Genomic DNA, 13,585 nt, shown 5'->3' with positions numbered 1-13,585 from the left:
TTTTTGCAAGGACAGAGGCCTACCAGAGGTGGTATTCAGCCAGTTCGGACCAGTTCTACTGAACTGGTAGTAATGATTCTGTGCAGTTTGGAGAACTGGCAAATCATACCACCGGCTGGTCCCATCCACCTCTCCCTGCCCCACCCTATATATCTTGCCTTTGCCACATGGCCCAGATAATTTCCATGCTTCACCTCCGCACCTCACCTGTTCTGTTCACCAAAGGTAAGCATGCTGCCTGCTCACCCTTCACCTTGGGTCGAGGCCCAAGGATGTACCATTCCCTGGCTCCAGCCTTGCTGTTCACCTTAGTTGGGTCGGTTCGGGGAATGTGCCATTCCCTGGCTCTGGCCTTGCCCAAGGTGGCGTCCACCCACCTTGGCTGAATTAGGGAACCTGCCATTCACCTGCTCTGGCCTTGCCCTAGGCTTCCGTCTGCATGCTGCCACCCCCCTCTGGCCTCAAACTATGGCCCCCCAGGCCAAAGAAATTTATTCAGCCTGCGTCATGCTGCGCTAGGCCAAAGGGTTGTGGGGTGTGTGTGTGTGTGGCATGGGCACAGGAGGGCCAAGGTGGTTTGGGAATGGACCAGATAGTTCTTACCTGTAAGAAGTTCCATCTGGAAAGCACTGCAGCAGAGATCTTTCAGCTGCTTCTTCTGTCCTTTGCGAGCCTCGATCACTCGTAGAGATGCTCCATGTGCTTTCCAGGTCGGCAGATGCTTCTCTGTGCTGCTCTTGCTGGGAGAGCATCTTGTGCAATTTAGCAGCTGTGAGCCACTGCTTTTCTCTAAGTCCCATCCAGAAAGTGCTGCGGCTGAGAGAAACAGCATTCAAGATGGCAGCTGCTTCTCTGTGCCACAGCACTTTCCAGATGGGATTTAGAGGAAAGCGGTAGCTCACAGCTGCTAAATTGCACACAACGCTCTCCCAGCAGGGCAGAGAGAAGCAGTTGCTGCCTCGGAGAGCAGAGATGGATGGGAGAATCCCCCAAAAGGCTGCTTGGTCAAGCCTCACTGTGTGGGGGAAGCTGTACACGTACAGAAGCTGTGTGTGAGCACATGCATGGAAGCCACATGTGCATGCATGGAAGCTACATGCACCTGCGTGCACGCACTCACATTTTGGGTGAACTGATGGTGAAATTATTTGAAACCCACCACTGAGGCCTACCAAAACAGTTCCTCTCACCAGACATACAAAACCACAGAAGACAGACAGAAATCTCTGATAGAAACCAAAGATGAATGTTATTATATTCTGTACACTTCCACAGTTGAACAAGCCACTGCTATTCCAAAAATTCAGCAAGCAGTAATTTCCTTTGTCAAAATAAGTAAATAAATATTGTAAACACAATTTTATGCAATTGGTCTGCAGGCAGAAAATAGAAACTTCAGGCTGACAGAAGAAAACCTAAGCTATTCCAGGGTATTGTTATCAAATAGCTGAACAGGCAAAGGAGAACATGGACAATTGGAAATAAGGACAAAAGTGGGGAAATAGATTAATTGTTAACTTTTCTGGCGTCTGCAACAAAAACTACAGCTAAAAGCTGTAAAAATATGCTTGGGCTCACATGTATATGTAATGGCATATACCTAATTTTTCAACTGCAATATTTTTTCAACAAATCCTTATTTTCAAGAACATATGCTAGCGATAACAACAAATTCAATAATGATAGATTTTTCCAATTTCACCATAGAAACGTGTGATGAGTCATGTAATCCACAGATTCCGGCAATCATAGATTTGAAGGGGCTGTATTTGAGCTGATTGCTAGAATCAGGAGACATATTCAATAACATAAAGCTAGGCTATCAAATCTCTTGATAAATGAAGGAAAGAAAGAAGCAGACTATTTACAAGGGCACAATACATAAATATTTCACCTTTTTTTTTTTTAACACTGAAGACCTTAAAAAAGCTGAACAACGTTTGATTTTAAGGCTATGCCTGTCTGATGGAGGACATGAAGATGTCTGGTAACCCTATCCCAGGACAAAAGTATTTCATTTATGTCAAAAAAGAGGAACTGTTAATAACAAGTGAAATTTGCAATTAGCCAACAGTACTGACTGACTGCCAATTTAATTCAGTTTATGATCTGTTAATCTTCTTTGGTTGGTGCTTAGCAACAGACTTATAAATGGAAGCCCTGATGCCAGATTTATTTTTTGTTTGTTTGCTTCTTGCACCAATCTTAATGAAGAAGATGTTTTGTATGAGCATTTGATATTTACGAGAGCTAGTATATTATCACTTGTTTCCTAGAATTAAGAACAAGTTACAAACAAGCTATACAAGCAATCAACTGAGTCCTGACCATGTGACTGTAGGAATGCTGCAACAGTCACAAGTCACTTTTTTCCAGTGCCATTGTCATTTCAAATGGTCACTAAATGAATGGTTGTAAATTGACAACTACCTGTACTAGAGATAAGCCAAACAAATTTTAATATATTTTTCATATATCACATTTAAAAAAAACTACAGATCAAAAAAACTATAGGTCATTATTATTTTACCCACTGAAATGAGTGGAGCATACGCTATCAAACTTCTGCAAATATGACCATTTTTAAAAGCATTTCTAGCAATTTTTGCAACATTTGCTTGACAGCAATAGCTGTGCACTATCACAATAGCATTAAAAAAAATCAGATGCAATCTGTTTTTTGCCTTCGTTTAAGAGAGGATGCAAGAGAAAATATCCTCTCAATTGCAGCATTGCTGACTGGCTTTATTAGGCGAGTAAGGTTAAAGGTGGCAATTTTTTTTTTTTTTTTTGAAAACAGTTTTATTGGTTTTTTTTAACAAAAACAGACAAAACATAAAAGCATCAGCTCTCTTCCATACTTATATACAAACAGTGTGTCGGTTGGTTCATCAGTTTTGTGCATCCATTTCATAGTCTCAATTACGGTTATGTTACATAATAACTCTTATTATCAATCCTAACTTATATATCCTCATATCATTGTTAAAAAAAATCATTTGACTATACTTTTATTCATTCGTACTTTATGAGATAACTATAATTTAAGTAATTTATTCTATAACAAATCATATAATCATGCCAATTCTATCCTAAAAAAAAAACACTTTATAAATATAGTATCTAATAGCAAAAGAAAAAGAAAAAACAAGGATATTCCTTATTATCTAAAATTCTAGGTATTCTATTGTCGTATTTCATCATCTAACCATTGATAGAAAAGGTCCCAAATTTTATAAAATTGTTTATCTTCTTGCTCTCTAATTTCAAATGTCAATCTACTCATCTCAGCACATTCCAATATTTTCTTAGTAATTTCTTCCTTCAATGGAATTTTCTCATTTTTCCAATTTTTAGCAAATACAATTCTAGCCGCAGTTAATACATTTACAATCAGATATTTCAAATCTTTACTGTATACATCTGGTAAGATTCCCAATAAAAAAAGCTCCAAAGGTGGCAAACTTTGTACACAGGGAAGCAAGACTAGAATTGGCTCTTAAAGGGAAAGCACAGCATGGTCCCAGTTCTGCACAAGGGTCCAATGGGCCTCTGCTTTCTATAGTTGATGGAACCAGGCAACTCTTGACCTTGGGATGACCCTTCTCACAGCACTTTCTAGCCCAGATTCTTGGTGGCCAAACGCCAGATGAATTTTTGGAGATCAACCAAATTGACCCCCACACCCCCCAAATTTCTGGAATTTGGTGTTAAAAAAGCCAGTCGGGTTTGAAATCAATTAATACATGTAATGTGATAAGTGTTAATCCATTCACCAATGCAATGATGTGTTTTTCACATTCAGCACTTATTTTGCAAATCGCTTGCCTCTATTGGCAATCTTCAATACCTTCATTTCTTTTCTTTCTGGCCTTTTCTTTTATTTCTTCTACCTTCAGTTGTTCTCTTCTGAAAATATTTCATGCATTGGATGTGGTGCACTTATAATCCATAAACATTTATGACAGAATGAATTTGTTTACTAAATTTAATGAGTTTAAATTATTCTGTTCAATGTTACCTCAGTCATAAGCACAGCAGTTCTTCTTGGATGTATTGTAATATAAGCTTTCAGAGGCACAAAGTCTGAAATACTATTTGCAAAGGCATAAAGTCAGTGTATTTTAACCTTAATACAAATGACCTTCCAGAGCAAATTCCAAATATATGGCCACTGAGTTAGAACTAATTTGCAAATTTTAAACAGTGTCACAAAAGAGTCTGAAGCTAATGTACAATAGAAAATAATTGTCAATTCTTAAGGATATATATAGACAAGATAGGGAATGGGGGTGAGTGAGACATGAGGAGGATATATCTCATTAATATATAAAGCATATTTCTTTCAGAACTCATGACACATGTATCAACTACCCTCCATTATTTTTCCCTCAAAATGTCAAATGCCCTGGTAACTTTTTTGATGGTTATTTTGAACTTCTTTGTGCTGTTTGATATCACATGTTTTCAAATTGTTGAACTATCATTTTCACTTCTTTGCAGATTATGCAATATGGAACAAATGGGTACTGGACACGCATAGTATCCAGGAGAGCCTTTGTGCAACTGCGGGTTGTGCACCAGTTACACCCTTTCCTGAACCAACGGTCCTTACTCATAGTCACTCATGCCCTAGTCACTTCCCATCTTGATTATTACAACAAGCTCTACATGGGGCTGCCCTTGAAGAACATCTGGAAGCTCCAGTTGGTGCAAAATGCAGCAGCCCACATGGTTTTGTGCAGATCCCAGTGTGCACATGTTTCACCTCTCCTGCAGGAGCTGCATTGGTTGCCGATTTGCTCCTGGGTACAATTAAAGGTGCTGGTTGTCACCTTTAAAGCCCTTCATGGCTTGGGACCAAGTTATCTGAGGGAATGTCTCTTGCTGGTTACATCTACCCAGCCCATTAGAGCGGGGAGGCAGGGAATGTTGCAGGTCCCTTCCTGAGGGAGATACACCTGGTGGGACCCAGAAGAATGGCCTGCTCCATGGTGGCTCCCTCTCTCTGGAATATCATTCCCCCAGAAATTAGAATGGTCCCCTCTCTAATTCTCTCCCGGAAGACACTGAAGACCTGGTTCTGCCAGCAGGTCTATGGAATAGGGGTGGGATCCAAATTTTGTAAAAACAGGTTCTGTGGGTGTGGCTTAATTTGTGGGTGTAGTTTGGTGGTCATGTGACTGGGTGGGCATGGCCAGGTGGCCATGTGACTGGCAAACCAAATACAAGTGGTCCTCGCTTAATGGCCAGTTGCTTAGCACGTGTTCAAATTTATAACTGATCTCCCCAGAGCTACTTGAGCTGTTTTTGGAGTTTTGACAGCCATGCACACACACACACACACACACACACACACACACACACACACACACTTCTAACCCTGCTATTCTTTGATTCTGTAATGATCTCCTGCTATAGCAGGGAGTTGAACTAGATGACCTCTGAGATCCTTTGCAGTCCAGCCCTAGATTGCTGTGCTGCTTCAAGGAGTCTTCTGAAGTCAGGGTTTGTGTCCTTCCTTCCTCTCCTTTTTTTCTCTCTCCCTCCCTCCCTCCTTCTATGTATTTATCTATTCATCCATATATCTCATTCACTTTCTCCTCTCTCCCTTCCTTTCTTTCTTTCTTTCTTTCTTTCTTTCTTTCTTTCTTTCTTTCTTTCTTTCTTTCTTTCTTTCTTTCTTTCTTTCTTTCCTTCCTTCCTTCCTTCCTTCCTTCCTTCCTTCCTTCCTTCCTTCCTTCCTTCCTTCCTTTCTTTCTTTCTTTCTTTCTTTCTTTCTTTCTTTCTTTCTTTCTTTCTTTCTTTCTTTCTTTCCCTTCCTTCCATCTCTCTTTCTTCCCTTCCTTTCTCTCTCCCTTTTTCTTTCTTTGTCTTTTCTCTTTCTTTTCTTTCTTGTCTCTTTTCTCTCTCTCTGTCTCTCTTTCTCTCTCTTTCCCCCCTCTCTTTCCCCCTCTCTCTCTTTCCCTCTCTTTTTCTCTCTCTTTCCTGCCTCTCTCTCTCTCTGTCCCTTCCCTTCCTCCTTCTCTCTCTCCTTCTAAAGCTAGGAGACCCACCTGAAACACACACAAACACACACATTTCCAACATTACTCATTAACTTACGTTCTTCCCGGCCAGTCTCCTAGAGTCCCAGGGACTGGGTGCGATTGTCCGTTCACACCCAGTCCTGCATTGCTCAGAAAAGCTGGTAGGCAAGGCTTCTGGGTCCAACAAAGGGGCCAGGGGCAGAACTTCTTCCCCTCCCTCAAGCTCCCCCCCCCGGCTTCTGTTGCAGCCATCTTGAGCAAGGCGAGTTAATTAGCAGCGATCGAATGAAAGTCTTCCAGCTCCTCAAGATTGAGTTTAAGAGTGCCCCACGGAAGAAGCTGAGAAGCTGAGAACAAGGTGGGGGTGTCCCTCTGCAAGGAGTGTGAAGGGAGGCAGACACTGCGCCTCTGAGCAAAAGAGAAGGCGAAGCCCTGGCTGTCATCTGGGAAGGGGCCACAGAGGGACATGTCACGTGCCCTTGTTGCCCTTGCAGTTGCTACTTTTGCTCTCGGCTTCTTCCATAGGGCGCTCTTAAACTCAATCTTGAAAAGCTTCCAAGTCCCACTCTCATCGCAAATGGCTCCCGGGTGACAAAAAGAAGCAGGATTCAACCAGGCAGCTTCTTTGCTGCCGGGGAGCTTATTCCATTGAGAGGGAGACTTGGAAGCTTCTCCCTCTGCTGAGAGAGAGGCGCTCTCATTCTCCCTCAAGTGCCTACCTCGCCAGCATCCCAACTGAAGGTAAGTGTAAAGGGAAAGCTGAGCCAGCCAGGTCAGAGCAGTTGCCACTCGGCTGCTCACCAGTCTGCATCTCGCCCACTGCTCGGATTCTCTGCAGCTGCTAGGGCTTGCGGCTGCTGGGGGGTTGGTGAAGGATGCAATCAGGAAGCACGCATTCGCCTGCATTACCCCTCTGCCAGCCACCCCTTTCTTGCCCAGCTGAGCGTTTTAGCTGAGTGCGGGCCGCCAAGGAAGATCTGCTCTCGCGAGGCTTGACTTTCTCACAGAATGCGGCCTGCATTCAGCCAAAGCATGCAGGCCAGCGGGTGGCAGAGGGAAGGGGTGGCAGGCAAAGGGGCTCCCTGGTCACCCACCCCCACTCCTAGCAGACAAGGCCAAGCAGCTGTGGAGAATCCAGGCTGGGAGGAAAGATGCAGGCTGGTGGGGATCCAAGCAGTGACACATCAGCCCTGGCTCGCCTTCCTCTCTGCCACCATTGAGCCAGGTAAGCCGGAGGCTAGAAATGGTTGGGGAAAAACCTTGCTAGGCTGCGAGAGCCACATGGGTGGCCCCCGCAGCTAAACAGGCCAGACAGAGATGGGGGACAGCTAGCTAGGCTACGAGCTCCCAGGCCACCGCCAGCACGTTGGTGGCAGCATAGGCCAGCCTGGGAGTCGGGACTCAACTGGGGCTTGTGCAGCAGTGGCGGCAAGGGCGGTGGCAGCAATGGTAGCACAGTGGTGGCAGTCTAGGCTGACCAGGAGTTGAGACTCAACTGGGGCTGGCAGCAGCAGCAGCTTGTAAGTGACAGTGGCTTGCAGAGCCTCACTCACCTAGGGAGATCATGGTGGAAGGCAGACTGAGATGGCTGGTGGGTGGGTGAAGGCAAACTGCAGGCAGTGATGGCACAGGCTGAGATAAGGAGGGGCGGGGTGGGCTGGGTTAGAATACAGTCAACTTGTTGTGCATGTGCGCGATGTTGCTCATACACGATAAGGACTGACTGGGCAGGGAGTGAAGAAGCGGGCGGAGAGGGCAGGGCCAGCCAGGGGTCCATTTTACCAATTCTCTGAACAACCAGGAACTGTAACAACTGGTTCTATAGAATGATGCCAAACTGGTAGAATCCCACCCCTGCCGTGGAACCCAGAGTGGGATGGAGCCCATCAAATGGCTCATGTGATCTGCTGTCATTGGGGAGGGGTGTGTGAGTTGGGGGGTGATTCCCCCCCCCCAGATTTTGTTCTATTGTACTTTATTAATTTATTTGATTCTTTTTGTTAGATTTTATTGTTTTTTATTTTAAATATGGTTTTACATTCTTTAAGCCACCTTGAGTCACCATGGGTGAATAGGCGCCAGTATAAATTAAATAAATAAATAGCAAAATTGACTAGATGTTGGTTGCCAATTAAATTCCTGAGAACCAAGTCTTTTGGAGAGAGATCAACTGATAGGAAGGAAATGGGAAGGAATTATTCCAATCTGTTTACCCCAAGTGATTGGTAAGAGTGGAAGCACTGCAGTCAAAATGGAATATATGGTAATGTGTATGATTCTGGTTGTATTGTACACACACAGGGGTGGGATTTCACTGGTATAACAACCGGGTCAGTAATCGCACGCTTCACTCCGTGTTTAGAAAATCTTTAATACTTACCTTCTAGAGCAGTCCCTGTGAATAAAACAGCTGAGGTGCGGCAAACCAGCTATGCTCTAAGAAAAGGAAATAAAGCACAGGAAAGAGCAGGAGAGGGTGGGCCCAGGGGTGGGATTTACCAGGTCGCACCTATTCGCTAGAACCAGTTGTTAACATTCTAAGCAGTTTGGAGAACCGGTTGTTAGAAGAAATTACTGGCCTAATCCTGTAAGGAAGGCAGGAAGGAAACATTCTGGTGTTGCTTACAGAAACTGCCTCTCCGTTAACCCTTATTACATTCTTGGCAGGACTAGACTTCCTGTCTCTGAAACTTTTCTGGAGTTTCCCCCACCTTCCTTTGCTGGTACTTTGCTTGTGTGGAGTGACCATTCAAAGTTACAATGGCACTGAAAAAGTTTCTTATCACCCTTTTTCACACTTACAACTGTTGCAGCGTCCCCACAGTCATGAGAGGCCAGGCGAGGAGATGTGTGCCTCGATGTGAGTGATATTGAGTTGGCCATGCCCAGCCAATAACATGACCACCAAGTCACACCCACCAACTTAGCCACACCCACAGCACCGGTTGTTAAATATTTGAATCCACCCCTGGGTGGGCCCACATGCTTGTTGCAGCGAATTGGTTTGCTGCCAGCTGATCTTTGGAGCAAGGGTTTGCCTGAACCGGTCTGAACCGGTAGAATCCCACCCGTGTACACACATACTTGTGGATTTACATTTTGCTTGTTAAAGTTATAGGCCAACTGTGGGTTTTCTATTTCTATGACTATGTTTCTTTTAAAAAATGCTTGCTTTGGGAGATACTAAATCTTAAAATAGAAAATGGCAACTTATGCAGCTGAGGGCCAAACTTTCCATTTTTTTGGACTGCCAAGGGCTGCAGTGGGTGAAGAAAATATATGGGGTCACATTTAATTTTTTTCTCCTTAGGTTTGGAGGTCAGGGAATTTGGATGGCTGCTTTTAGAATCACGCTGCATTTTTAGGTCCAGTTCATAATTTGGGGGAACCTTGCAAACAATGTTCAGCAATCACTGACTGAAAATTCTGCAGGATAAAGACCATATATAGTGCTGAACTAAGTATGCAGATTTCTTAGAAGTAAGAAATCCACATCCTTTCCTTGTTGCAGACAATAAGGAAGGAGCAAAGGTTAAAAACAGTACACTGGATCAGACAAAGGACACATCTATTTTTGTTTGGTCAACTTCATTTTATAGCTGCCTTCAGAGAATCCATAAACACAGATAAGAAAAGTACAGCCCTCCTTACTGATTATTTTGCAGCAGCTGGCACTGAAGTTAGTCTGCCTCTGATTCAGGAAAGGCTAAACAATTATCAGGACAAGCTGTCACTGATAGCTGTATGCTCCGTGAATTTTTCCAGACTTTCTTTAAAACTAAGTAGATTGAGAGAGTGACTGGGCCAAGCTCACCCAGCTGGCCTGGTCCCCAAAATGGGAATAGAGCCCAGAGTTTCTTTGCTTTTAGTCTGATGATTTGACCTCTACACCTCTCTTCAGAGGTTATTTGTGTGTGTGTGTGTGTTTTCCAGTGATGGGATTCAAATTTTTCTACTATCGGTTCTGTGGGCATGGCTTGGTGGGCGTGGTGTGGCTTGGTGGGCATGGCAAGGGAAGGTTACTGCGAAATCCCATTCCCTCCCCACTCCACTAACCTGCTTTCCAGTTCCATTCTCCTGTGCAGGGCAACCAAAGAAGAACCAGCCAATCAGCTGGGACTTGGGAGGCAGAGAATAGAGGGGGGGTGGGGCCAGTCAGAGGAGGTATTTGCCAGTTCTCCGGACTATTCAAAATTTCCACTACCAGTTCTCCAGAACTGGTCAAAACCTGCTGAATATCACCTCTGGTATGTTCTCCATTGAGTCAGTGTTGACTTCTTCTCGGACAAATCCTTTCAATTTTCTTTGCAAGATTGCCGAAGTAGAGCTCATAGTTCCAGTCTGCTGCCTTAACCATTGCACAAAACTGTCTCTCTTCTAATATGTTAGGTCAGGGGTCTGCAACCTTGGCAACTTTAAGCCCGGAGGGCAAAGTTGGCTAGGGAATTCTGGGATTTGAAGTCCTCCAGGCTTAAAATTGCTAAGGTTGGAGACCCCTGTATTAGAGCACTGTGATACAGTGTTTTAAATGTATAAGCAACAGTTTAAAATAGCCTGGCCCCAACATGTAGGTATAGGTAGTCCTTGACTTATGACCACAACTGAGCCCCACATTTCTATTGCTTAGCAAGACAATTGTTAAGTGAGTTTCACCCCATTTTATGATCTTTCTTGCCACAGCTGTGAACTGAATCACTGCAGTTGTTAAGTTAATTATGTGGTTGTTAAGTGAATCTGGCTTCCTCATGGCTTGCCAGAAAGTTGCAAAAGGAGGTCACATAACCCCAGAACATTGCAACCATCATCAACCAGCAGCCAAGCATCTGAATTTTGGAGATACCGCAATGGTCACAAGTGTGAAGCATGGTCTTAGGTCACTTTTTCAGTGCTATTGTAGCTTTGACCAGTCACTAAATGAATAGTTGTAAGTTGAGAATTACCTATACTTTAATTGCTGGTTTCGGATGCCAGTTGAAAGGTTGGAGTCTTCTTATTTCAAGTATTCTCTGTTTTTACAAGGACCTGTTGTTCTCTTTCCCTCTCAAAGGTTACTGAAACAAAGCAAGCTATTATTTTAGTCCTTGAGTTTACTTTTACTCTTCACATTTCTTACAGATGTCCCAAAGGGGCTTTTTCAAGAGGCAACTGGACTTTCTGGTTTTTCTTTGAAAACGTTTAGCTTCTCATTCAAGAAGCTTCCTCAGCTCATCCAGAAGCTTCTTAGATGAGAAGTGAAATGTCTTCAGAGAAAAACCAGAAAGTCCAGTTGCCTCTTGAAAAAGCACCTTTGGGACCTGACCATCTGGATGAGTTGAGAATCTTCATAGACATTGTTTACAGCTGTACACTGAAAGCTGAAATACAAGAGGCTTTCAAGTCAGTTTGTAGTAACAATATTTTCACAAGTGTGGCAATTGCTCCATCTGGTGGTGTAAAATAAGAAACACCAATGTGATCAGTATAAGAGATTACGATTAGAATTGAGACTATATAGGCAGTTTTCAATAAAACAGAATTATGTTTTATAATTGATCTAGGGCAGTGATGGTGAACCTTTTTGGCACCGAGTGCTCAAACCAAAATGTGAGTGCATGCCCATGCATCTGTGCATGCTGGAACACCGGAAAACAGAAGACCAGCTGGCCGGTGCTCGCATGCCATTTTGGGGCCGCTTTTGTCCATTTACATGCTGTTTTACAGGCTAAAAATGGCCCGGAAAATGACCTGAAAATGGCCTGTTTTTGGAGACCAGCTGGCCAGTGCACATGTGCACACTAGAAACCCAAAGAGCAGCTGGCAACAGCGCGCATGCTGAGAGGGCTATGTGCCACCTCTGGCACGCATCACAGATCTAGGTGGTTTAGGCACCAGGCTAGAAAGCAAGAAACCTTGAGTTCAAATCCTACTTAAGCCATGGATGCCAGTTGGGTGACTTTGGGGCCAGTTATTTTCTCTTAAACCAACTTACCTCACAGGTAACTGATATAAAAGACTCATTCCAGCAAGTCTTAATTTTGATGATTAACTAATACAAGGAACCTTTCAATTTATGATTCCCTCAGTTAAAAGCAATTGTAAATCAGTAAGCACAATACAAAGGTTATGCTTACAGCACACCCGCTGATTTCAGAAGACTAAGATGAGGTCCAATTGAAAGCAGAGGTGGTATTCAGCAGGTTCTGACCAGTTCTGGAGAACCAGTAGCAGAAATTTTGAGTAGTTGGGAGAACTGGCAAATACTGCCTCTGACTAGAGATTTTACAGTATCCTTCCCCTGGCACGCCCACCAAGCCACATCCACAGAACCGGTAGTAAAAAAAATTTGAATCCCACCACTGATTTGTTTTCCTAAATATAGCTACCTACAAAGTAACTGTGCAAATAATACAGTATATTTTTAACCACAGAGTTGTGTGTAAACATTTCTATTTAGGTCTCTTCATAACTATGCTCCCCCCTGCATTTGTATTTACATGATAGGGAAAAAATGAAAAATTACACCTTCCCCTAACCCAATTCAGACTGACAGTTATTTTATCTTCTGATACACAGCTTCTCCCTTTGTTATACTTCTAGACAACAGAGTATTTTGGAACCAGAGAAACATAGGCCTGTAAGGAACCTCGGGAGTCTTCTATTCCCACTCTGTGTTTATACCAATCTCAAATAGTTGTCTATCTATTTTTGAAAACCTCCAGTGAAGAAGTGCTCATAATTCCAGGAGGCAAGCTATTCTATTAATTAATTGCTCTTACTGTCAGAAAAATTCTCTCTAGGTCCCTCAACTGTTCATCATATAATTTAGTTTCCAGACCCTCAATATCCTTGGCTCAGAACTGGACATAGAATTCAAGTGTATTCTTCCTAGTACTGTATAAAGCGGTACTGTCACGTCTCATTGTCTTGACACTATTCCTCTGTTTGCATCCTAGAACACATTGGCTTTTTGGCAGATGAAAACACTGCTTATGGTCATACTTATGTGGTGTTCCATTAAAATACCTAGATCTCTCTCACAGTTGCTACTGAGCCAAGTACCACCTATTCTATATACATGTATTTTGTTTTTTCCTGCCTAAGAACTTTACTTTTCTCATCACTAAACTGCATCTTTTTTCCCCTTTAAGTACACTGAGAGCATATGCACCAAAGACAAATTCCTTGTGGGTCCAATCATATTTGGCCAATAAAGAATTCTATTCTATTCTATTCTATTCTATTCTATTCTATTCTATTCTATTCTATTCTATTCTATTCTATTCTATTCTATTCTATTCTATTCTATTCCTATGCTATTCTATATCTTGTTGCATAGGACCCAATGCCTTTTGGATCTTGAGTCTATCTTAATGTATTGAATGGATATGTGCTCATCTTCTGGCTGTTGTTAACTCCAAACCTTTATTTCTTCCTTTATTTATCTAGTTTCTTGGAATGCTACAAAAACCATGCCTGAAAAAATAAACCCCTTAAGAACAATTCTAAAACAAGCAATCCTTTTCACACGTCCTCAGAAATAAAACATACTATAACTAAGTTCATTGTATTTACTCCTC

This window comes from Pseudonaja textilis, chromosome 3 (genome assembly GCF_049901715.1).
Source record: "Pseudonaja textilis isolate UNSWEBS1 chromosome 3, rPseTex1.2, whole genome shotgun sequence".
Taxonomy (NCBI): domain Eukaryota; kingdom Metazoa; phylum Chordata; class Lepidosauria; order Squamata; family Elapidae; genus Pseudonaja; species Pseudonaja textilis.
The sequence above is the reverse complement of the archived record's forward strand: the minus strand, read 5'-3'. Positions refer to the sequence as shown.